At 39.2% G+C, this 1,530-nt stretch overlaps 1 non-coding gene across 1 annotated transcript; it reads left to right on the forward strand.

Moving 5' to 3' along the window:
* The first annotated feature begins 291 nt into the window (after positions 1-291).
* Positions 292-398, forward strand: LOC141681991 (small nucleolar RNA R71). Its single transcript, XR_012559396.1, has one exon. It is a non-coding gene; the product is annotated as a small nucleolar RNA R71 (small nucleolar RNA).
* The last annotated feature ends 1,132 nt before the right edge of the window (positions 399-1,530 follow it).

The following is a 1,530-nucleotide window of genomic DNA, read 5'->3' on the forward strand; positions in this document are numbered from 1 at the left end:
CTAATTATCTGTTTAACACCATAGTTAGCCAGAGAATCGATCTTCATAGACAACGTCTTTATTTGAGCAGTGATAGTCGTAGCTGTATCCACTTCAAGAACTCCTGCTACCTAGCCCTGTGGACATCTCTGGATTGGATACTGATATTCATTAGCAGCCATCAGTTCAATTAGATCATAAGCTTCCTCATAGCTCTTTGCCCATAATGCTCCGCCTGCTGCTGCATCGAGCATGGGTCTGGACTATGCTCCCAAACCATTATAGAAGTAATTGATGATCATCCAATTAGGCATTCCATGATGAGGACACTTCCTAAGCATCTCCTTGTAGCGCTCCCAAGCTTCACACAAAGATTCTCCCGTTTGCTGCATAAATTGAGTAAGAGCATTCCTGATTGCAGCTGTCTTCGCCATAGGGAAGAATTTAGTAAGAAACTTCTGAGCAAGATCTTCCCAAGTAGTAATCGAACCAGCTAGTAGAGAGTGTAACCAACTTTTAGCTTTGTCCCTCAGAGAGAATGGGAACAGTCTCAGCTTCACAGCATCTTCAGAAACACCGTTGAACTTGAAGGTATCGCAGATCTCAATGAAATCCCTAATATGCATATTGGGATCTTCCATTAGAGAACCCCCAAACTGGACTGAATTCTGTACCCATTGAATCAGGATTGATCTCAAAGGTATTAGCTGTGATAGCTGGCCGAACAATGCTAGATTGAATGTCATTGATCTTGGGTTGAGAAAAATCCATCAAGGCTTTCGTTCGTGCTGCTGGATCTTCCATTGTACTGAGTACCTGAAACACAAACAAATAAACTGTGAGAGTAAAAGAGTCCGAGTCAGTGAACTATAACGACCACTGAGGATAAGCACATAAACTAAAAATTAACACCGAGTCCCCGGCAGTGGCGCCAAAAACTTGTTAGGGCGAAAACATGCGCTAAAATTTATGCAAGTATACGCATTCACAAGTAGTATAAGATATAAATCAGATTTGTTACCACATAGACTGGTTTAGATTAAGTTCAATTTGTGCACCTATGCAACAATGTATGGTTATCGCTCAATGCTAAGACAAATAACAAATTGGGTTTTGATTAAACTAAGAGATTATACTAAATAACATTAACTAAGAGAATTGAGGTTGAATTACTATATATGACAAACATGGGATTCAAACTTCACTAAATACTTCATTCAATAGCCTTTTCATTCTTAACCTTAGCATGTGATGGTGATGACACTAATCAGATAACACGAAACTGATAAACGCCAACTTTCGTTGCATGAGTACCATTCTACCAGACATCCACAAAAGAGATAGAAGCTGAATAGGCACCAATTATATTGAGACCCTATATGTCTATAGAATTTGACAACATAACGGTTTAAGCACAAGTTATCTATCTTGATTATATAGGGCAAGTAAAACGGTTAGAGTTACCTACGAATCATGCATACACATACATGAACCTATGCTAGCATGGCAAGTTCTAAACCTCTATATTCACTGTCGCTTCACTGGAGATTA

Source organism: Apium graveolens, chromosome 8 (genome assembly GCF_009905375.1).
Source record: "Apium graveolens cultivar Ventura chromosome 8, ASM990537v1, whole genome shotgun sequence".
Taxonomy (NCBI): domain Eukaryota; kingdom Viridiplantae; phylum Streptophyta; class Magnoliopsida; order Apiales; family Apiaceae; genus Apium; species Apium graveolens.